Source organism: Lissotriton helveticus, chromosome 12 (genome assembly GCF_964261635.1).
Source record: "Lissotriton helveticus chromosome 12, aLisHel1.1, whole genome shotgun sequence".
Classification (NCBI taxonomy): domain Eukaryota; kingdom Metazoa; phylum Chordata; class Amphibia; order Caudata; family Salamandridae; genus Lissotriton; species Lissotriton helveticus.
Window position 1 is genome coordinate 668,392,813 of NC_136073.1, and position 22,474 is coordinate 668,415,286.

The window sequence follows — 22,474 nt, forward strand, 5'->3', positions numbered from 1 at the left end:
CTCCAGGAGTCAGGATGGGTCTGCCCCAGTGGTGAATGGGAGATCTGCATGTTGATGGCCGGGGAGGAGTGCACCTGGGACCTGAATAGGGCTGGGTTTTCCCCCACACAATGCTGGCTCCGCCCCCTGTGGTGCGTCTGATGACCCTAGCCTGACTAGTGAATAGGAAGAGTGGCAAAGCACAACAGAGTGCTCCAAAACCTGCTGCAACTGGTTTTTCCCCTCACCCTGAAGCCAGACAAAGGATTTCTATGTATAAAAAGGGGCTGTGTCCCCTTGCAAAAGGTTCTCTTGCCTGATTCTATCTTGGAGGGGGCCTGCTGCTGCTGGGCGCCGGGAGGACCGCCACTGGGACTGCCTCCCTGCCTGGAGGATCCTGTGAGCTGGCCCCTGGGCCCATCCTTGCCCCCCCCTGCCTTGCTAAAAGGATCTTTTACTGCACTTTGCCCTAGCGCCTGGGAGCGCTGTACTTTTACTTTCTTGAAACGCTGGGTTCTGCCTGCCCAGGAATGCTGCTGTTGGCTCCTGCAGCCCGGAGCGGCCAAGCCCTACCTCGAGGGATTACACGGCGTGGGGATCCCCCTTTGTGCCTCTTTGTCCAGAGCAGGTGCCCACCCTGCATTTGGCCCGCGATTTGGCCGAGTTTTATTGTGTCCCTAGCGGGAACTTTCCCCGCTTATTAGGGTCTAGTACGGGTGCCCACCCCGCTTCTACAGTTATATTGAAGCTCAAGGGAGCCTACACCTCGGTTGGCACCCCGCGAGATCGCCGCCGCAGACCCGGGGCCGAGAGCGAGCAGAGGAGTGAGGCGTTGATATCATCCGAGGCCGCGCTGGGATTGGTCCCAGCCGGCCGGGACTCCCGCAGCGTCACTGACATCCAGCGCGGGGATTGGCCCATCCTTGAGGGCTTCATCACGATTTGAGGCACAACCGGAGCAGAAACAGGAAGCGTTCTAGCTCCCCCGCGAGAAACTCCAGAGGAAGAGAGCCCCGCCTGCCGCCATTGTCACCACCCGGCCCCCAGGAGCAGGACCGGGTGAAAAGGAAGGCGCCGCCCTCGCCAAGAAGCAGTGCAGAAGAGAGCCCGGAGAGTGAGGGCTCCTCCTCTTTCCAGGTTTCACTGAGCAGACCCACGGGTCGCTCCGATGTCAAGGAGGCATTTGTTGGCTCCGACGTAATTGGGGCAGCACCTCTGTTTTCGAGCCTGAGAGGCTCCAACGACCCCGGGGACAGTTTTGTATTCCGAGTCCCCAGGAGGGGGACTCCAACATCTGGGGGCATTCTTGTTTGGAGCCACGAGGCTCCTGGGGGCATTTATTGATTTTGAGTCCCCCGAGAGGGACTCCAACGATAAAGGGGCATTTCTCGAGTGTAGAGCAGCCCCAGTTGGCAGCGGGCCGCTTCCCCAGCGTGGTGGCATTTTTCTGAGAGCCCACGAGGCTCCCGAGGGCACCATTGGTTGTTATAAAGCCTGCAAGGCTCCCACATCGTTTCTGGCGCTATATTTCCTTTCAGAGCCACACAAGAGAGCCAGAAGGCACGCTGGTGCCCATACGCAATTCCACAGCTGCCCAGCACTTAGTGGGCAGCTGCTACGTTTAGGCCTGTTCCTTTTGCGCATTTCTCCTTTGACTGTCCTCGCAGCCTGCCCAGACTTTTCTGGACATAGGGCATTTCAGCCCCTGAGAGGCCAGTTGGCCTGGGGGACAGTTCTGGTGTTGTGCCCTTGCGTGGGGTACATGTTTTTGGCCCTATGTGATTTTGCGCAATTGTAAGTAACTGCCTAATGTCATTGATGCATCATGTGGTCATTGATGCATCATGTGCCAAGTTCTTGCCTATACCGCTGAATGTGTTTTTATGCATCATGTGCCAAGTCCTTGCCTATACCTCTGAATGTATTGTAATGCTTAGGAGGTTGTTTGCCTAGTATAGTGATACTAGTGAGCTCATGGTTCCCTGCGTGATATTTTCTTAAGGTAGTTAGGGTTGCGTAGGTGGCACGTACCTTTTACCAGTGGTTACTGGTTGTGTGCTACATTTGTTATTTGGTGCTACAGTTATTATTGTTCTATGTGCTAACTCTACCAAGTGCTAGTTCTAAAAGTGCCTATTCCTGACAGTGGCCACGTGGCCCTGTCCCATGTCCATAATCCCCTGTAAATTCTACCCGTGCCTATGGCACATTGTAAAGTGTGTATTTATTATCGAATGTGTTTGGTATAATACAAAGGCTATTTTCATACATAACCTTGTGTGGAGTTTCCTTTGTGGTGGGCCTTGGGTGTTGTTGCTGGGTGCGTGCGCAAATACTTAACTCACATTGCCGCCGAGATAAACCTAACTGCTTGTGCCAAGCTACGAAGGGGTCGAGCAGGGGTTATCTTGGCGTGTGACTCCCTTGCCCTGGCTAGAGTGGTGGTTTTTGCCTGGCTTTGGCGCAAGCCTTAGCCAACCAGAAATCCCATTTCTAACACTGGAAGGCAGCGGTAGGGATCCGGATTTGTGTTTGCACTGTACCGCAGCAGCAACTGGCTGCACCGCAAAACTCTGTGTAGGAGAGTGGGGTCTGCAATCCTATGGTCACCCCAGATTTTTGCTTTTTGCTTCACTGGTTTATGACTTTCCCTGGCTGTGGGCCTGCTAATCAGACCCACAGCCTAGCTGTTCTCTCTCTAAATTCACAACCATGTACTTTAGGTGCATTTACCAATTGGTACTGGGCCACCTTATCAGTCCCTGTACTCAGGGCATAGGTGTACCCAGGGCCTACCAGGGGCTGAAGCATGTATTATGCAACCCCTGGCTGGCCATCTAAATCTGACACAACTGGCTGCATGACAGCTGGGGCAAGGTGGTGTAAACACCCTTTGCTGTAGATATAGTATACCTATATCTAACCCTAAAATGGACACATATATTCCTATCAGTCACTCCTATGGAAGGCCTTATCAATCCTGAAGGCAGAGTGCTTGGAATTATGTGAGATGGTGCTCTGGCATGAGCTGAGCCCGTTTGCAGCTTGCGGAACCAAGTCCTAATAGCTGTTCCATGATAACGCTATACCATATACTCTTAAGTGCATTATCAACCTCGCGGTTAAATTCTAACTCTGGTATAACATTATCAAAACATGTCGAGTAAGGTGTCATACGGTTTGGAATACTAACAATTCTGTCGACGGGGGTAGCATTCCACCCTTCTAGAGGGACACGACATGTATGTAACTGTGAACCCCGGTTAAAGTTAACTCGAGCCTCAGCATCACAAAATGGATGCTGCCACCACAGACACAAGTCTGACCTCCTGCTGCTGGGAGTCCTTCCAGCGAGGATGGCTTGGACAAAGGGTTTCCTGCCTTGGGAGGTGCTAGCACCACCCCAGACAGGATTTTGTGTATTGGGGAGGATAGGCCTGAAAGGAATGAGACATGCCTGGGGCACACAAGGTGTCCTGTGCATACACCGGTTCAAACCAGTTGCTGGGGCATCCCTGCCCCAGCTCTGGCGGGAAACCGGACAAAGGATAGGGGGTGTAACCACCCCCCTTCCTGGTCCCACCCAGGGGAGGGACCTAGTCAGTAGTGCAGCCCCCTTTAGGAGAATAAAGGTAGGAGCTGGTCCCATTCCAAATTAGATTATCCTGAACTATTCAACAAGAAGAAACTCTGGCCTTCGACGTTCTGCTCCACAGAAGACTGAAGAATCTCCCTTGTGGACAAGGAGTGTCCACCCTGCAACTGCAGGCACCATCAAGCGTCCAGCGGCTTCACTTTGTCGTCTTCCCTCGAGGATCCAGACTTCAGAGCCCGACGAGACCCGGATTCCCAGACCTCTCCGACCTCAACTCACATCTGCAGCAAAGCTGAGACCCGTGGGTGCGACGAGACACGTGGGACCGGCCATCTTGAACGAACCTGCACTTCGCTTCCAGCACGACTCCCGAGGTGAACTCGACCAAGTGCTTTGGGGATTGAGAAGCCCCAGCCCCGAGCAGCCCCTGCACCAAAGATCAGCCCTCCAGCATCCACGAGATCTGCGTGGGGCCCTTCTGCTTGTTTGCTGCTCGACGCGTTGTCTGGTCACTTGCCGGCTGGCTAGTGGCCTCCTAGACGACGAACCTTTGAATCTTTGCTGCTGGTCTGGTTGCTCCAGACTGGCCCTTGCTCCCTTCCAAAAGAGGGGCACCCCGGACTCTCCTAGTCCGCACCAGACGTCTTTTCCCTTCACCGCGTGGGTTGCCTTTGCCAAGGCCTGTTGACTCCAATCCCGGATCCGACACCGCCGACAGCGAGAGCCTGCGTGGGACAGCTCGTGCCTCCATTCTGGTCGTCGAAGACACCTCCTGGTCCACGTGGCTGCAGAGTCAAGCGTCCACTCTTCACCTGATCGCGACGACAGCACCTGGTTCCTTCCTGGTTCCACACCGGTCACTGGCTAGTGACTTTGAACACTGTCCCCTCTGCTTTCAGGTCCTCTTCTTCACCGATCCACCCTTGAATCGCACCGGACATCTTCCTACTGGTCGCCTGCAGCATCTTTTCTTTCAGGCTCCATTGACTTCAACGCGAGAACCCGACACACTTTGGCACCTATGCACCCGCAGCCCGTGGGTGAGGTAACGAGAGCATTTCGGTGCTCAAGGGGAGTCTAACTGTCCTAGTGTCCAATTCCACAGTCGTTGTTGTCCTACCTAGTCAGGATTGTCCGTACTTACCTTTTACTTGAACTGTACTGTCCATAGACGTTGTTACGCATCTCGCGTGTGAGTTCACACTCTGCACATGCGTTCCGTGGGCCTCCTATTACTTACCTAGAGTTAGTGTAGCGTGGTCCCATCGATCCTACAGCCTCTGGACAGCTCCATTCCTTTTGTCGACTCTCACATTCCACTTACTTAGTATATGGTTTGTCGTGCCCCTAGGGCACCATTGTAATTTTGTGCAACTTGTCGTATTTTTCGTAAGAGATTGTCATGTGCTTAGCCCTCTGACCTCATAAAGAGTTCAGAGGTGTTGTTATTAATAAATATACTGTTTATTTTCATAACAACCTGTGTGGTGTCCTTTAATCTGGTATTCAAGGGGTTATAATGTGGTAAAACAGCTGGCTTCACATGCCAAAAGAGTTTAGCCTAAGACTGCTTTGTCCATGCTACCATTAGGATAGCTGGTCTATAAGGTTGACTTACAACCAATCACCATAAGGGTTGTTTGGACTGATACAAGGTGATCACTAGAACTAGTGAGCATCATATATCAGGCCAACTTCTCACACTCTGCATTTTAGATAATCACATTTTGGGGATTATTGTTTTTTGAAGTTCCATTATTTCTTCTCCTAAGTGTCATTTTTAGATTGTGTACTCTTGCTTCAGCTCAGACTGTTAGGTCCCCTGTGTTGCACGTGTCCCTGAGCGTCCTGCCAAAATGGAGTCTGCTTTTAATTTCTGTGGTCTGCTTAGATACAGTATGGATGAGTTGGTAGAGTTCTGTGAAGAAAGAGATATAGCAGTGAATGGGTCAGACACCCCGTCCAAACTGAGGGACAATCTGATCCTATGGCAGAAGGATGACTGGGAACGTGAGCACAGGGAGAGAGAGAGGGCCCGGGCCGCACACCATGAGGGTGGTGGGTCTGTGGGGAGCCCTGAAGAGGAGGAAGAGGATGACAGTGCCTGGATGCCAGTAGATAGCGAAGACCCCATAGATAGGGAGTCCCTTGCTGGGTCCAGTGTAGGGGGCAGTGCCCCATTCCTGTCCCTGCCCCCGAGGAGTGGGTAGATAGGAGGAAAGAAAGGGAGCACCAGCTGGCTTTGGAGAATGTCAGGTTAGAGCATGCCAAGGAAATAGCGCAGCTGGGTGCACAGGAGAGGATGGCAGAGGCTGAGAGGGCCTTTGCCAGGGAGAAATTAGCTCTGGAGGGTAGATTATCCCCTGAGCGCAGTGTAGTTTTCTGGATTCCCCAGGGAGGGTTGAGTCCAGTGGTGGCAGCGATATAGACTTCAGTGCAGGAAGTCCCAGTTCCCAGAGTATGGTACCTGTTTCCCAAGAAGAGGAGTGTAGGTTGAGATTCAGAAGCAGTAGGAAACTGTCTCACCAGTCTTGGAGGGAGTTGGTGGATGAATGTCAAGATGCACTGTCTGATTGGTCAGTGGTTCACACGGAATCTGATTATGTCAAACTGTTTGATCTGGTTCTCAGAGAGCAGGTGCTCAGTAGCTGTTTGCCAGGGTTGAGCCAACACCTGTTGGGATGTGGGTTTTCTAATCCAGAGCTCCTTGCAAGGGAAGCAGACCGCTTATAAAGTGCTCGAGGTTCTGAAGAGTCATTGGGGAGTGATTCCGAAAGTAGTGGTTCAGGTATCTTCCAGCCCAGCATGGTGGAAGAGGCTCAGTGTAGCCCAGCTAGGTCCCAGAATAGCGAGAGGGGTGTAGAGGCTTACTACCTGTCTCAGTGGAGCGGGAGTGAGTTGGTGGCTGAGAGTCCCCAGATGCCCGAAGCCCTGTCTCAGAACCTGGGTGGTTTCATGAGGGAACACCAGGTTGGGGACCTAGGCTGTCCTGTTAGCCCATTTGAGGAAGATCACCTAGTGTCTAGGGAACCTGGAGCATCTGTAACTAGAGCTCCAGGGGTTCCAGTGTCCGGCAGTGTCACTCCAGTTGGGAGGGCACAGGAGTCCGAAGTGAGGAGTGATTGGGGGATGAGTTCCCCAGTGGATGCACCAGTGGACCAGGGACTAGCCCAGTGGTTCCCAAACTGTGCGCCGCGGCACCCCGGTGCGCCATTAGGAGAAGCCAGGGGCGCCGCGAACGCTGAGGGAACAAGCTTGTAATCATGTTGAGAAAATGCATCTGAGCAATTAAGAAATGATGCGTCTTTTGACCCCCTACCTGTCGCCCTGAATGAAGGATGCAAGTGAAGCTTAATTAAATAACACCCAGCCGCAGTGCAACACAGGGAGGTTCCAAATGCCACCTTTTTAATCCAGAATCATCGTTTGGCACAAGAGAGAACGACCGTCATACACACATACTTGCTTTCACGCAGCCTCCGCATATGGCCCCCATTCGCAGCAATGTCTGACGAGCGTTATTGCTGCCGGTGTTTAATAATCATTGCTTTAACTTTATTTGTAAAGAAGGGGAAAATGACAAACTTGTGACCCCCAAGCATGTCTTTCAAGTGAAGAAACCCCGCGCCTGAAAGTCCAGTATGCAAACTTGCTGTGGAAATAGGCCGCATGCAGCCAGTATTCTTTTCCCGGACCCAGTCTGACCCTTATCCAAGGGCAGGAAGGAAGCACGTAATAAACTGTTTCCTTCTCCGCCTCAGTGAAAGCAGTACCCTCATTATTCCCTCCCTATATTTCGCCATGCTAGTGACAAGAGTAGGGCCTCCCAAATTAAATGAGTGTTATAAAACCTTATCTACTGGTACTATCCTTTGAAGGCTTAAAGCTATTTCTTACAGCCAAGATGTTTTTCACCTAGAGCCGTAAAAATGTAGTGTTATGAAACCACTGGAAGGACTTCATTTTTCTCCACTTTTGTCCGATACTGGAAAGCTTCCCTTAAACTCGGGGTAATGATTTTGGAGCTCATTCTGTGTGGTCTGCCGTGGTTATTTCTGCTTTATTTTTAGGTTAATTACTGCTGCGCAATTACCATCTTTACACAATTGTATCGTAGTTTAAAAACAAAGTGTATTTCTGCTCACATTTTTTACTTGCTGAAAGGAAGTGGGAAATATAAACAGAGAAGTACCTGAACTTCAAGGATTGCATGAGTTAAATATCCTGTTGATTCTGAAACTGACTGTATTCCCCATTGTTGCCCAAAACTTCATAATGCTCGGTAATTGAGCTGGTTCTAATGGCCAGAGTTGGTAACCCTGGGCCTGCAGCTTTTAGTCAGATATATGAAACAAGCATTTGCAATGCAATAGGTCTCGCATTTGCGTGAGTTTAAGCTATTGGTATTGTATATGACAATGCCTTTTATAGATCTATTTTGATAATTAACACATAAACAAAAGGCATTGTCATTTACAATGCCAATAGCTCAAAATAATGTAGATGCGAGAACTATTTCATTTCAAAGAAGCAGCTGCCATTGTCCTGCACTGCTTGGAAAGAAAAAGTGCGCATTTGGCAATAAAAACGTTCAGCACAAGATCGGCATCTTCCTTAACAGGACTGCATACAGGACAATTATATGACATCCTAATGTTCTGAAATTAATTGTGCTATTGAACAGAAATAGTTCATGCTAATCAGAATTTCAGAGCATATCCTTTCTAAATAATGTATTTGCCTGTTTTATTTCTATATTCAGAACCACTGGAGTTATGCACGTGTGTGACTGCAGCGTTTTTCGCACAGTTACATATTTGCCGCATTTGCCATGTAATCTATCATCTGCAAATTTTAACAACAAAAAATAGATTTTAACACAAAAAAACATTTGTAGCTCAAATGCTTCAAACGTTACTATAAACGCAGCGACACATGTTTTTACACAGTGGAAGGCCCTGCAAGGTTGACTGCTCACCTCGCTATTGCTTATTGCTATATTTGGCTGTTAAACAGTGGTACAAACAAAGTGCCATCTATGCCCAGACAGTGTTAACAATTGTAACAAGATGTAGAGATTAAAGAGTTCTCAAAGGGAGCGATGAGCAGAGCAGACAGGGCAGTGTGCACAGAGGCCGGTAGTATGTGACCATGTACAGGAATTTATATAGCGCAAATCACCAAGCGGTTTCTAAGCGCTTGCTTAGGGAACCCGTCCTGGTATTCCCCTGTGAGATAACCCCGGCAGGGTATCCGCAAGGTGAAAGCCAGGCATCCCGCCGCGAGGGGCCGTTGTGGAGATTAAGCAAGCTATTGCCCAGAGTCGCAGAGTGTGAACCCGTGAATCGAGTAGGCACCGGAGCGAGAATTGTCGAGTCCATGGACATTTTAGGACTCAAGACCCCGCCGAGCCGGGAATTGAACCCTGGTCCCGGGCTGACCTCTGCTTCCAGGTCTGCCTCCTCTAACCAGTGAGCCACACTTCTCCACCGCTAAGGCCAGGAAGCAGACACGACTGGGTATGGGCAGAGGGGGCAGTGGGTGAGCAGGAAAAGCAGGAAGAGAGGGCAATGTGTGAGCAGAGGGGAAGTGCGTGAACATAAGAAGCAGTTAGTATTTAGGGAAAACAGAGAGCAGAGGAAGATGGCAGCAGAGCCAGTGTTCAGAGTGGGCAGTGAGAATTTGAGTAGAGAAGGCAGGGGTCAGCAGGTGAGCCAAAGGGGCAGGCACCAGATTGCTGTGAATGACTGTACAGAGAGCAGTGGAGGCTCTGAATGGGAAAGGGCAGAGGGCACAGAGGGGGTGAGGGGAAGCAGATATTTGCACGTGAAGTGAACATCATTGTCCAATCTTAATATATCTAATTGCTTACGTTTCACAAACGCCCCACCCCTTTCCAACCTGCAAATAACTCCCAAATTATATTCAGATTGGGTCGTGTGACCCGGGCCCCAACAATACTTTCGTGAACCCAGCTCCCCCCTGGTCCTCACATCGCCTTCCTCTTAATAACCCAAACCATGACCCTTTCTCCACGGCGCCTCATCTAACGATGCCTTCTCCGTCCCTGTAGCCCCTCTTCTTGTGCACCCCTCGGTGGCGCTCCCTCTGCCTTACCCGCCTCTTCGCGTGCCGCCGGCACTCAATCAGCTGCACCTCACCAGAGCCCTGTGCCAGGTGCTGCCGCGTCACGTGACCTCCACCTGGAGATGAAGCTGTTAGCAGGGCGTGTGGCCGTAGCAACAAGATCAGGCAAAGTACGGGACAGAGGCCGGCGGCGGGGACAGCAACATGTCCACCGGAATCCATGCCCGACAGACCGTCTGAAGCACTTATCGGGCGACCCTGTGAGGGACCCTCGGCCACGTGACGCACGCACTCTTCTGTTTACATTTGTCGCTCTTCCTTTAATAAACCAGCAGAAGAAAACCGTGTATAACAAGGGAAAGTGAAAGCGCACGTTGTGCAGAATGCGCGAGCCATACGTGTGCCCGCTGTCTGGGCAAGTGCACATCTGAACGTGAGCGTGCGCGTGCACATCTGCTCCCGCGTCGTGCTGCGTTGGAGGAGCTGGAGTACCGCGCCGGAGCACCGGGTAATTTTGCACGTTTCCTGAGGGGGGGGGGGAGGCTGGCTTGGGCGGTGGCGGGGGGGGCTGCCTTCGGCAGCGGGTGGGGGGGCTGGCTTGGTCGGAGCCAGTTTTAGTGGCGCGAGGAAAATGCCATTGTGCAGGCTTGCAAGGGAGACCGGCACATCGCGTGCCTGTAGTGGGGGGGAGGGGATGTGTGCGTGTGTGCGTGTGTGTGTGTGTGTGTGTGTCCGCGTGTGTGTGTGTGTGTCCGCGCGCGTGTGTGTCTGTCTGTCTGTTTGTGTGTGGGAGGAGCGCGCGACCTGATCCCGGCAGGCTGCGTGCGCGTGCCAGTCTCTTGTCTCCAAGTCTTGTTAATCCTTGAAAGCTGAATCAATCGCAATAGACTCGCTTTGCGACAGCAGGGGCTTCGCCCCTGCAATCGCAGGCGCGAGACCTAAAAATGGCAGGTCACCTCTGTAGAGAAAAACAGGTGTTTCATCAAGCAGTTTATCCCTCCATGTATATTCGCCTATTAATTATTCAATCATTCCATTCTCCGCTTCATATACATACAAAAAAATGTGTATGGGATATAAAAATTTCAGAGGCTTTTTAAATTCATATGTTTACATTTTAATCAATGATACCAAATATTTCAGATTAACAATGCTAATATCTGAAGAAGCACAGCCGACTAAAAGACCAGCTTGCGTTGTCAATAGGTAAAAATTCTTGATTTCTAGGAACATTTTACGTAAAAAAAAAATTAGAGGGCACAGCTGTTAAAAATCTATCAACTATGATTGTGCTCTCAGATCGCCCCAGCTGTTTTGAGTTGAATCTGTGGCTCTGCATTAATATTTGCTATTTTATATAGCGTGGACATGACCCGTAGGTATCGGAGCGCTTTACGAAAGTAACATGATAAAATGGTACAGCAAGTTACTGTTACAATAATTATGTTCAGTTATTGTCACTGCTGAAAAGGTTAAAAGCCTCAAACATTCCTGTTACTTACCTCTTGGGCCAAATAAGGCCTCTCTAATTGTATTGTAATTTCATGGATATAGCTCTTACTTCCTCGGACAAGACATCACAGCGTTGATATGCAAGTTTAACTCAGACTGCAGCAACCCCGTCGTCGGAGAGGCTGTTAATTCACCCTAGACTGGGCCACTTATGTTTTTTTATGGGAAGAGGAGTGCGGCAGTGGGATGAGAGAAATACAGGAAACTAAAAGTGGCACCAAGACTTTCAGTCTGAGAAAACAAGGGCAAGCCCCACCAGGTGGAGGATGGAATACACAGGGGTAAAACAAAGTGTGAAAGATTCAAAGAGGAAGAGAAGGAAAGCAGGACATATAGGTAGAGGGAGGGGAGAAAAAGAATGTCTGAAGAGAAAAGGCTTCGACAAGAGGTGGAGAAACAAAAAGGATTAGGGAATAGAAGACGCTTTAGCTTTTTCATAACTAAAAGTTTTATCATTAACTGACCATAAACAGATACAGCAGGGGCTGCAACAATGCAAGCTTCCTTAAGTGTGATTAAAAAAGGTTAAGTCATGGAAACATATTTGGCAATTAATATTGTATAGTTTATCACTTAACTAAATAAAGTTTTTATTAAATGACTGTTATATTTTAATTTTGTTACAAATATGATTATAATACCTTCATCAGCTGCATCCCAAGTAATTTAAGGGAGAAAATGGGAAAAAACTCCCGCTGTCGGGGTGACATCCCCCCAGCGATTATATAAAAATAAAAAAAAGTGACATAATGGGGAGTCACGGCCAACTGCCAATTAGGTCATGGGAGCCACAGGTCGAAAAAGTTTAGGAACCACTGGACTAGCCAGTTGGGCTAGATTCCCATGGGGGGACCCGGATGACACCACTTCTGTTCTGGGGGATCTTCGCGCACTGTCAGATGGACAGGGGACGGGAGATCTGCGCCAGACAGACATTCACACAACATATGGGTCATGTGTTAGCCTCAGGGGGATGGTGTGTAAGTCCCCAGAAGTCCTGGAGTGCCAGGCAATTATTCCACGAAAGGTTCTAGACCAGAGGTTGGGAGGCCAGGTTCAGGATCCGTCTGACCTGAAGGGTAGGACGTCTGTAACCAGCGTCCTGACCGGTACATCTTCCAGGGGTACCACTCCAGTTGGGAGGGTGCAGAACTCTGGAAGGGGGTGCAGTGGGTGGGAGAGCCCACCTCTGACCCCGGTGCAACCTGAGGGGTTAAACCCTAGGTTGGGTGAATGGTGTTCTAAGGGTACCCCTCGCAGGAGGAGGAGGAACCCTAGAAGGAGAGGTAGGGGGAGGAGAGCCTCCCCTGTGACTCCTGGTCCGCCTGAGGGTGTAGACCCTAGGCTGGAGAACCAGTGGCAGTCTAGCCCTGTCCTACAGACAGGAAGAGTGGAGAATGGCTATTATGTGCCAGGGGTTACTACCCCCCACTCTGCGAAAAGGCAAGGACCGGTGGCGCCTGGGTGGCCCAGGGCCTGGTCCTGGCCGCGGACAGCTTGGGAGTACCAGTGGGGTAGCCCAGTTGTTCCAGACAGTGTTTTCAGAAGGAACCCCATGGGTTCACCATGGCATAGAACAGGAGGGTGTCCCTGCAGTTGCGGGCCCGCGTCCGTGTTCTATCGCCCCAAGCAGGGAAGCCCATCACGGTGGTGATTGTCTACCCTGCGTTTTGGCTGGAAGGTGGTTGTGTTGGACTTGGCCCTTCTGGCAGGTTCACCCCTAAACTTATTGCTTTTTAATTGTGACCTGGTGATAGTGATTTTTGGTTTCTGCGCACTTTACCACTGTGTCCCAGGGTAAAGTGCGTGCGTGTGGTAAGGTTGGCCTGCCCACCCATAGGAATACATGGGGAATGTATGTGTCCCTTGTAGTTCCTGATGGGTGGGGTGTGCAAGCTCGAGTTTGGTATGTGTGGACTCGTGTGATTAAATGCTGCGCGATAATGTGTGCGGCGTTATTGTGTCTAGTGTGGAAGTGCCACTTCTAGAAGTTGGCATGTCTGTGTAATTTAGGTGAAATGACTGGCTGGCGTGTGATTGGCTGGAGATGGCTGGTGTGCCAGGCTCCAGGAGTAAGGATGGGTCTGCCCCAGTGGTGAATAGGAGATCTGCATGATGATGGCCGGGGAGGAGTGCACCGGGGACCTGAATAGGGCTGGGTTTTCCCCACACAATGCTGGCTCCGCCCCCTGTGGTGCGTCTGATGACTCTAGCCTGACTAGTGAATAGGAAGAGTGACAGAGCACAACAGAGTGCTCCAAAACCAGCTGCGACTGGTTTTTCCCCTCACCCTGAAGCCAGACAAAGGATTTCTATGTATAAAAAGGGGCTGTGTCCCCTTGCAAAAGGTTCTCTTGCCTGATCCTATCATGGAGGGGGCCTGCTGCTGCTGGGCATCAGGAGGACCGCCACTGGGACTGCCTCCCTGCCTGGAGGACCCTGTGAGCTAGCCCCTGGGCCCAGCCTTGCCCCCCCCGCCTTGCTAAAAGGATCTTTTACTGGACTTTGCCCTAGCGCCTGGGAGCGCTGTACTTTTACTTTCTTGAAACGCTGGGTTCTACCTGCCCAGGAACACTGCTGTTGGCTCCTGCAGCCCGGAGCGGCCAAGCCCTACCTCGAGGGATTTCCCAGCGTGGGGATCCCCCTTTGTGCCTCTTTTTCCAGAGCAGGTGCCCACCCTGCATTTGCCCCGCGATTTGGCCGAGTTTTATTGTGTCCCTAGCGGGAACTTTCCCCACTCATTAGGGTCTAGTATGGGCGCCCACTCTGCTTCTACAGTTATATTGAAGCTCGAGGGAGCCTACCCCTTGGTTGGCACCCCGCGAGATCGCTGCCGCAGCCCTGGGGCCGAGAGCGAGCAGAGGAGTGCGGCACTGACGTCATCCGAGGCTGTGCTGGGATTGGTCCCAGCCGGCCGGGACTCCCGCAGCATCACTGACATCCAGCGCGGGGATTGGCCCATCCTTGAGGGCTTACCCACGATTTGAGGCACCACCGGAGCAGAAACAGGAAGCATTCTGGCTCCCCCGCGAGGCTCTCCTGAGGAAGAGAGCCCCGCCTGCCGCCATTGTCACCACCCGGCCCCCAGGAGCAGGACCGGGTGAAAAGGAAGGCGCCACCCTTGCCAAGAAGCAGCACCGAAGAGAGCTCGGTGAGTGAGGGCTCCTCCTCTTTCCAGGTTTCACTGAGCAAATCCGCGGGTCGCTCCGATGTCAAGGGGCATTTGTTGGCTCCGAAGTAATTGGGGCAGCACCTCTGTTTTCGAGCCTGAGAGGCACCAACGACCCCAGGGACAGTTTTGCATTCTGAGTCCAGGAGGGGGACTCCAACGTCTGGGGGCATTCTTGTTTGGAGCCCCAGGGCTCCTGGGGGCATTTATTGATTTTGAGTCCCCCGAGAGGGACTCCAACGATAAAGGAGCATTTCTGGAGGGTAGAGCAGCCCCAGTTAGTAGCGGGCCGCTCCCCCAGCGTGGTGGCATTTTTCTGAGAGCCCACGAGGCTCCTGAGGGCACCATTGGTTGTTTTAAAGCCTGCAAGGCTCCCACATCGTTTCTGGCGCTATTGTTCCTTTCAGAGCCCCACAAGAGAGCCAGAAGGCACGCTGGGGCCCATACGCAATTCCACAGCTGCCCAGCACTTAGTGGGCAGCTGCTACGTTTAGGCCTGTTCCTTTTGCGCATTTCTCCTTTGGCTGCCTGCGCAGCCTGCCCTGACTTTTCTGGACATAGGGCGTTTCAGCCCCTGAGAGGCCAGTTGGCCTGGGGGACAGTTCTGGTGTTGTGCCCTTGCGTGTGGTACATGTTTTTGGCCCTATGTGATTTTGCGCAATTGTAAGTACCTGCCTAATGTCATTGATGCATCATGTGGCCATTGATGCATCATGTGCCAAGTTCTTGCCTATACCTCTGAATGTATTGTAATGCTTAGGAGGTTGTTTGCCTAGTATAGTGATACTAGTGAGCTCATGGTTCCCTGCGTGATATTTTCCTAAGGTGGTTAGGGTTGCGTAGGTGGTACTTACCTTTTACCAGTGGTTACTGGTTTGTGCTACATTTGTTATTTGGTGCTACAGTTATTATTGCTCTATGTTCTAAGTGCTAATTCTATCAAGTGCTAGTTCTAAAAGTGCCTATTCCTGACAGTGGCCCACGTGGCCCTGTCCCATGTCCGTAATCCCCTGTAAATTCTGCCCGTGCCTATGGCACATTGTAAAGTGTGTATTTATTACCTAATGTGCTTGGTATAATACAAAGGCTATTTTTATACATAACCTTGTCAGGAGTTTCCTTTGTGATGGGCCTTTGGTGTTGTTGCTGGGTGCGTGCGCAAATACTTAACTCACATTGCCTCCGAGATAAGCCTGACTGTTCGTGCCAAGCTACCAAGGGGGTGAGCAGGGGTTATCTTGGCGTATGATTTCCTTGCCCTGACTAGAGTGGTGGTTTTTGCCTGGCTTTGGCGCAAGCCTTAGCCAACCAAAAATCCCATTTCCAACATGACATATTTATTACACAAGTGTCTAAAGCAGGCTTGGAGACAGCCAAAGTCACTGATTAATTATCAGGAGCTTCAAAATGTCAGCCATAGTTCTACCAAGGTGACAGATCCGAAAATGTTTGCGTAGCAGTACCCTTGCGCGTCGGTAGGCGTCGTCTGTGGCTCCCCGTCCTTTGTCGGCGCCGGGATGATGTCGCCGGAGTACTTAGACGCCTCCCTCGTGCGCTGACGTCAGTTCTTATACACAGCTTTTCCGCGCCAGAAACGCAGAGCCATGATAAAAACTGACACTGGTGCCATGAAACTAGGGCCCTGAAGGGGATGACCTTAACCCTAGATATCGGTTCGCAGAACGGGGAGGATGGGTGGGGCGGTAAGGAATCTAATACTAACTACTGTTTCTTACAGATATATTGTTAACGAAGGTAAGTAACTTGTTCATCTGAAAGAAACACGTTAGTTAGATTCCTTACCTTAGAAAAGATACCCCAGCAATACGAACCCCGGTGGTGGGTCTGCGAACCAAGATCACACCAGAAAGTCCTGGAGAACGGAACAGTCAAAGAAGCCATCTCTCCGGACTTGGCTGTCCAGGCAGTAGTGTCTTGCGAACGTGTGCAGCGAGGCCCAAGTAGCTGCCTGGCAGATGTCCTGCAAGGGGACTCCCCGACCCAGGGCAGTAGTAGCCGCCGTGGCCTGAATGGAATGGGCCTTCAGCCCAATAGGAGGCTCCTTCCTCGCCAAAGAGTAGCAAATCTTGTTGCACAAGATGACCCACTGAGAGATGGTTCGTTTGTGCACCGCCCGTCCCTTCTTAGCGCCCACGTAACCAACAAAGAGTTGGTCATCTACCCGGAACTGGCGTGTGCGATCCAGATTATATGGGAGTGCACGTTTTGGGTCCAGGCGGTGAAGCCTCTCTTCCTCTTTCGAGGGATGCGGAGGCGGAAAGAATGTGGGCAAGGTGATGGACTGCCCGATGTGGAAGGCTGTGACCACCTTGGGCAGGAAAGAAGGTCGCGTCCGTAACACAACTTTGTCCGGATGGACAGAGAGGAAAGGAGGTTGTGAAGAAAGGGCCTGGAGCTCACTCTGAATTCCTGGTTGCCATCACCTCTGCCAGGAGAGTGTCTTAAGAGAGAGAAGATGAAGAGGACAGTTATGAGGTGGCTCAAAAGGAGCGCACATCAGATAAGTTAGAACAAGGTTCAAGTCCCACTGCGGCATCACGAAAGGAACAGGAGGAAACATATGAGTGATGCCCTTCAAGAACCTATTGACAACAGGGGACTTGAACAAAGAGGGCTGATCAGGTAGCCTTAAGAAGGCGGAAATGACAGAGAGGTAGCCCTTAAGCGTGCCGAGGGCAGAGCCCTGCTGGGCAAGAGAAAGAAGAAAGAAGAACCTCTGAAAGAGGGGTAGAGAGTGGATCCACAGCCTTTTCTGTGCACCATGCCACAAATTTGTTCCACCTGCAGGCATATACCGATTTTGTGGAGGGACGCCTGGCTGCCAGAATGACATCGCAGACTTCAGGAGGCAAGTCAAATGGCCTCAAATGTCGCTGCTCAATCTCCACGCATGGAGGTGGAAACTGGACAGGTTCGGGGGGAGGACCGTCCCCAGCTGCTGCGACACAAATTCCTTCTGAAGAGGCAGACAAATCGGGGGATCGACTGACATGCTGAGTAGCTCGGGATACCAGTATCTTCGTGCCCAGTCCGGAGCCACAAGGATGATTTGGGCCCGGTCGTGCCTGATCTTCTTCAGCACTCTGGGCAGAAGTGGTATAGGCGTACAACAGACCGCAACTCTACTCGCGACAAAAAGAGTCTCCGAGCGAGTGCCGCCTTGAAAATTCCAACGCATAGAACTGATTACATTGCGCGTTCTGTTCTGTGGTGAATAGATCTAACCAAGGCTCTCCCCACTGCTAAAAGAGACCTTGTGCCACGTCCAAGTTCAGACGCCATTTGTGATCCATCATGCACCGACGGATGAGTTCGTCCGACCTGACGTTGAGGGAACCTGCTACTTGTTGAACCACCAGGGTCACACCCTGATGTTCCAGCCACTGCCAGAGGCGCAGAGCCTCCTGACATAGGGTCCATGACCCCAGCCCGCCCTGTTTGTTGGAGTACCACATGGGGGTGGTGCTGTCCGTGAACACCTGCACTACACTTCCCCGGACAGAGGGGAGGAATGTCTTCAGTGCAAGCCGGATCGCCCGCAGCTTCAGAAGGTTGATGTGGAGCCGGGACTCCGCCGGAGACCATAGGCCTCTGATCTCTGCCTCTCCCATGTGGCCCCCCCAGCCCAGGAGGGACACATCCATCACAACTACGTGCTCCAGTTGGGGAAGGGAGAGTGATCTGCCGCTGACCCAATCGAGGTCCGTGAGCCACCACTGCAACTGTCTCGCAGTGCCCTCCGAGATCCGGACATGGTCGGACAGGTTGCCCTGATGCTCGGCCCACTGAAACTTCAGGTCCCACTGCAGAGCCCGCATCCGCCACCTGGCGCGATGCACGAGAAGGATGCAGGAGGCCATCAGCCCCAGAAGCTGCAGCGTCAACCTGACCGAGGCCCGGGATAAAGGCTGAAAGATCGGAATCAGAGCCTGAATATCCCAAACCCGCTGTTCGGGAGGATAAACCCGAAACTGTGCTGAATCCAGAACCGCTCCGATGAAGAGGAGCCTTTGAGAGGGACACAGGTGTGACTTCGGCACATTGATGGAAAACCCCAGCAAGTGCAGGAGGTCGGCCGTAGTCTGAAGGTGGCTGAAGACAGCCTGGGGCGAGCCCGCCTTCAACAACCAGTCGTCAAGGTAGGGGAAGACTGACACCCCTAACCTGCGCAGATGAGCAGCGACCACCGCCATCACTTTTGTGAACACCCATGGGGTGCTGGTAAGGCCAAAGGGGAGCACCGTGAACTACCATGAACCACAGGTAACGCCGGTGGGCCGGCAGGATGGGGATGTGGAAATACGTGTCCTGCAAGTCCAATGCTACCATCCAGTTTCCGGGGTCCAGGGCAGCTAAGACCTGAGCCAGAGTTAGCATCTTGAACTTCTCCTTCCGGAGGAAGCTGTTGATGTTCCATAGGTCCAAGATAGGGCGTAGGCCCCCTTTGCCCTTCTTGGGAACCAGGAAGTAGTGGGAATAGCAACCACACCCTACTTCTGGCCCAGGAACGCGCTTGATGGCCCCCTTGGCCAAGAGGGCCGACACTTCCTCCTGCAGAAGATTCAAGTGATCCCCCGATACGCGGTGGTATTGCGGTGGCATGGCTGGAGGGATCGCCTCGAAGAGGAGGGAGTAGCCCCTTCGGACGATTTGCAGCACCCACCTGTCCGAAGTGATGGTACGCCAGTGAAGGTGATGGCGGACCCTGCCCCCCCAGTGGCGTTAAATGGGCCTGAAAGCTCGGACTAGGAGGGCTTTGAGGGGGATGCTGCGGGGGTGGATGAGGGCTGGCCGCGCCGCTGTCCCCTGGCACCACCACGGTGGTTATCATATCTGCCGCCGCGCTGAATGTTAGACTACGCCCCGTGGCTGGCAGGATGTGAAGGGGTCCCCCTTCCTTGGCCACGAAAGGAGCGAAAGGCAGACTGCTGCTGACGCTGGCCCGAGAGGCCCAAGGACTTGGCCGTAGCCCTGGAGTCCTTGAAGCATTCGAGCGCATGATCTGCCTTGCCACTAAAGAGGTGGCTGCCATCAAACGGTATGTCCATGAGGGTGTTCTGGCCGAGAAGTTGGCGGACCTCAGCCAGGCGTGGCGGTAAACCGCCACCGTCATTGATATCGCCCTGCCCAGCCAGTCTGTGGTATCCAGCCCACATCGTATAGAATACTGAGCTGTGTCTCGTCCCTCCGCGGGGGCTTGAGCGAGCTTTGCCCGGGCCTCCTCCGGGCACTCTGGCAGCACGGCCACACCCGTATCTCACAGAGAGTAGGTATAATGGCCCAAAAGGCAAGCGGTGTAGACTGACCGCAACCCACAACTGAGGGATGAGAACAGTTTCTTACCAAACTGTTCATACCTTTTGGATTTCCGATCTAGGGGTGCAGTCGGGAATGCGGATTGGGAAGTAGAGGCCTGAATAACCAGGCTCTTGGGGGTGGGGTGGGTGGACAGGAAGCTAGGGTCGCCCGGAGCTGGGTGGTGGGGCCTGGCGACGTTCCTATCTACAGGGGGGCCTGTAGCGGACCTGGACCAGGTGCCCAACAGGACGTCCATGAGAGCCTCATTAAATGGCAGTAAAGGCTCCGGAGCGCCAGTCTGCGGTTTTAGGACCTCAGTGAGGATGTTAGACCTGACAGTAGCGACGGGGAGCGTAAGCGCCAAGGCCTTGGCTGCCCACGTCAGCACCACACTACAAGCAGCCCCCTCCTCCGTAGCCACGGTAGGAGGGGAGACAACGCCAGTGTCAGGGGAGGTATCAAGACCACTGGCCTCCCCTAGCTCCTCTGTCCAGTCCTGGAAGGACTGACACTCACGTGTCAGAGGGTCCTCAGACCCCTCCCAATCCCCTTCGTCCTCCTTCTCCTGAAATGCAGGGTCAAAGGATGGAGCCGGATCAAAAAAGAAATGCTCTTCAGCCGGCGTCGAATGCGGCATCTGTCCAATGCCGGATCCAGACCTAGAGAGGGATCAGGGGTGGCGCCGTGCGGGGACGGCACCGGGGACGACACCCTGGGGGTCGACGCCGGTGGGGTCGTGAGGTCGCCCAGCGGCGACCCGGATCGGGAACTGGATCCAGTGGGAGCCTGTCCGGTGCCGTCGGGTGCTTCGGCGACTTCGGTCCCGATGGCGCCGGAGCGCCCAGCCCGCCTGGACTCCCAGTCGGGGCCGCGAGGCCCGGAGGCACCGCGGGACCCGATGGAGGAGAGAGGGTCCTCATGGCCATGAGGAAGGCCTCGATCTCCTCCGGCGTCGCGTTCAGCCCAGGGCCCGGTGGGTATGGAGCTGGCCGCGGCTCTGGCGGAGCCGCGGAGCCGGTGTCGCCAGAACTCCCGGCCGGGTCGCGCGAGCGTCGGGGGAAGTCGGAAGAGCGATGGCGTCTCTTCGACTTCTTGTGCTTCTTACCTGAGTACTTGGAGCCCGATGAATGGTGTCAACTCATCGAGCTTCGATGACTGTGGCCCCGCGACCGGTCCCTCAACCCCTTCCTGGACCGGGACCGTGAGCGGCGCGGGGCCGACTGCCGGAGCTCGAGGCGCTTACGGGACCGCTCCCATCTAGCCTTCGACGTCAAGGCCCGGCAATCGGGGTACGACCGGTCGTCGTGGTCAACCCCAAGGCAATACAGGCATCGGCGGTGGGGATCGGTAATAGACATCAGTCGGTTGCAGTCTGTACAGGGCTTGAACCCGGGCATCCCTACCGGCACCGAGAGTCGTGAAGACTCGAGAAGAGATCAATAATGATCAAATAGTGACTAAGGTACTGCTTTCTCTGGACCTGCGCTTGCTGGCAAGGGAAAAAGAAGAACTGACGTCCGCGCACAAGGGCGGCGTCTAAGTACTCCAACGACATCATCTTGGCGCCGATGACTGACGCGGAGCCTCAGACGACGCCTGCCTACTGCTACGCAAAATTTTCCGGATCCAGTCTGACGCCTGGGGGTTATTCTAAGGTAAGGAATCTAACTAACGTGTTTCTTTCAGATATCTTCATTTTAGCACATCACACAGTTACACAATAGTGAAGTCGAGAATATTATGTTCAACCACACCTTCTAAAAATGTATACATCTAAAATAATGCCTACATTTTTCAAACCCACCATCTTCGTCTTCAGCTGGGCATCCTCTCTACTCTGCTACACATTTCAACACTATGATAAAGGTATCCTATTGCTTGCTAGACAAGCGATTGGCCCTCATGTCAGATGACTTCCTTCTGTAGCTTTATGATGTCAGGGCTCCATTGACCAATGGCTCCGAGTGAAGATGACACTCAGGAGGATTAGGAATCAGCAAATATGCACTAGGTAACTATCTGTAATTATGACTGCATAGCAAGTAGGCCGTGTCATGGTAAAGCTCTGAGAGCCACTGAAAGCATTGGGCTCCCTTTGAAATTGTGATGGAGTTACAAGAATGTCGATCATAAAAAACATCCATCTTGAGTATCAGAGTCCCACATGGACAGTGCAGAGAAACAGGGTAAATAAGCTTCCCTCTAGGAGAAAGTAAGTCATTCGCTCAACTAAAGACAGCTCATTCCAGCCTCAAAGGCAGTATTTCCTCTGATGACATATTTATTACACAAGTGTCTAAAGCAGGCTTTGTCAGCCTTGGAGATAGCCAAAGTCACTGATTAATTATCAGGAGCTCCATAATGTCAGCCATATTACTACCATGGTGACAGAAATTATATTTACTCAGAAGACCCCACTATAAGGTACTGAGGACATTGAACATCTTTTAATAACATTCACAATGACTAAATGTGAGTTTGACTTACCATAGAAATTGATGAATGAAGTAGAAGGCTGATGACGTTGCTTTTTTTTTTTCGTCTCAGAAATGCAGGGGCATTCTCTTCTGCAATACTGCCACTGCTGGTCAATCAGTATATTCTGCAGATGGAAAAGTCCACTGGCCTATTATTAGAACTTGAATATTTTCATAGTAATCCAATAGAGCAAACAACTGTTTTTTTTATACAGCGTTAATAACAATAATAATGGATTCTGCAATATTGTGAAAATCCACAGCTCACTATGAATTAAAATCTCAAGTTGTTTTCAACCTAGCGTACATCTCTCAATCCTATGCCCTATTTGTAAC

General features: G+C 52.2%; 1 long non-coding RNA gene across 1 annotated transcript in view; it reads right to left on the reverse strand.

The window, feature by feature from the left end:
• The window catches only part of LOC144799185 (uncharacterized), a 366,493-nt gene that overhangs the window by 310,193 nt on the left and 33,826 nt on the right, over positions 1 to 22,474 (reverse strand). Inside the window, exon 3 of the long non-coding RNA XR_013603771.1 lies at positions 22,149 to 22,263. This is a non-coding gene — a long non-coding RNA (uncharacterized LOC144799185). The remainder of the gene's footprint in view (positions 1 to 22,148; positions 22,264 to 22,474) is intronic.